The sequence below is a fragment of the Oncorhynchus kisutch genome, linkage group LG16 (genome assembly GCF_002021735.2).
Source record: "Oncorhynchus kisutch isolate 150728-3 linkage group LG16, Okis_V2, whole genome shotgun sequence".
In the NCBI taxonomy this organism is placed as follows: Eukaryota; Metazoa; Chordata; class Actinopteri; order Salmoniformes; family Salmonidae; genus Oncorhynchus; species Oncorhynchus kisutch.
Genome location: NC_034189.2, coordinates 34,334,107 through 34,335,698, shown reverse-complemented (window position 1 = coordinate 34,335,698; position 1,592 = coordinate 34,334,107). Strand labels below are relative to the sequence as shown.

Below are 1,592 nucleotides of genomic sequence, written 5' to 3'. Positions count from 1 at the left end.
AATGTAATCCTTTTGCATGTAAATGTAATTTAGTATGGACATCTATTGAGCAGAGGACTAATAGCCGAGTGCACATGTTATCCTTTCTTGGGTACTTAACTTCACAAAGTACACAAAATTGGCTAATACACACTTGCCTCAGAAGGTTACATGTTTTCTGACTTCTTTACCTTGGTGAATGCTGCTTTGAACACAGGTCCCTCTACATCTGTGGAATTTTCTGGGATGACAGTTCAGGGGACATCTCACCAGGGACAATCTAATGAAAAGACCCTAAGTGAGTGTGTCTCCAGGGCCTGTCAGACCAGGGCTCTTGACCTCCCGCCAATCGATCCGGATGCTTTCAACCCGATTATCATCCGGTTTCTGGAAAAACTTACTGAGGAGTATGTCCAAACTTCTATTGTAGTATTTGAATGCAATGTCATCTGGAGGATTTTATAAATTGTATGTGTGTTGGTGTTGGCTAAAAACATCTAATTATCTCCTATAGGCAATGGAGGCAGTTAAGCATTGGCAGGATGGACCCTGTAAGTCCCTTAACCTTGAAAATGATTCATAGATATATTAATAGATGTTTCAAGGAAATTAGATACAAGCCTTTTATCTATCTACAGTATCATCCACATTATCACAAACAGTTACATTAAAATAGCTTTTTAGTAGCCTACTGCTTTTCATGCTTTCCAATGTATGCCACTTTCATGATTCTCATGAACATATGTGAGATTGTTGGTATCTCTTCGAGGAGCTTGGTTTCAGAGCCTGGCTATGAGTAATCTACCTACACTGTTTCGGTCCTACAGGTGATGAGGGCATTGCTTGCAGAGATGTGCCTGGAGATTGTGCGGTTTGTATCTGAGGCAATCCTGGAGGTCATCGTCCCTGCAATTTTCCGTTTTGTACGGATATACAGCCATGTGTCTCCAGTATCCAGCAAGTCTCTGACTGAATCAGAGAGATCCTCTAGCACAAACCTGAAGGTTCGCAAGAGAGGCAGCAGCAAATCCTCAAGGTCTTGCACGGCCAAATCAAGCTCCTCTCGTAATGGGTATGTTCAGTCATTCCTAAAGAAACCGGTTTCACCTAACTATTCACAACCCATTTTGTGAAAATATGTTTTGTTATCTGTGTAACAGTTTACTCTTAATTACCAATTTGATTGATTACTGAATGATGTATTAATGTGACTACAGTGTCTACTATTGAATATGGAATGCTGTATTGTTTGCTTTGTATTCTCAAAGGTCTCAGACAGTGTTGCCAAATACTCAGGGAGATGGTGAGTCTATATCATCTGAGCTACTCAGTGACTTTTTTGGGATCACTGAGGACAGTCTCCTCACTAGTGTCCAGGATTCCTTCAAAGTCGTTGAACAATGTCCTCTGTATCCAAAGAGAGGACCAGGTAGACACTCAAAGTCTATCCCGGGTTATTGTTGGAGAAGTGTCAAAGAAGGTCAATTCCATAATCTCTGTGGCCATCCAAACTCCCATCTCTGGGCGAATGTCCCCTGTCATTTTTTTCCAGTGGTGGTGTCTCCAGCACCAAGGTGGTTGAGGAGATGGTGTCTGGCGTTTCCAACATACTT

The 1,592-nt window shown here is 41.8% G+C and overlaps 1 long non-coding RNA gene across 1 annotated transcript; it reads left to right on the top strand.

Moving 5' to 3' along the window:
- Positions 1 to 253: 253 nt before the first annotated feature.
- On the top strand, positions 254 to 1,299 carry LOC109887892 (uncharacterized). Its single transcript, XR_004203496.1, has 4 exons — positions 254 to 386; positions 494 to 530; positions 807 to 1,051; positions 1,248 to 1,299. It is a non-coding gene; the product is annotated as an uncharacterized LOC109887892 (long non-coding RNA).
- Positions 1,300 to 1,592: the final 293 nt, after the last annotated feature.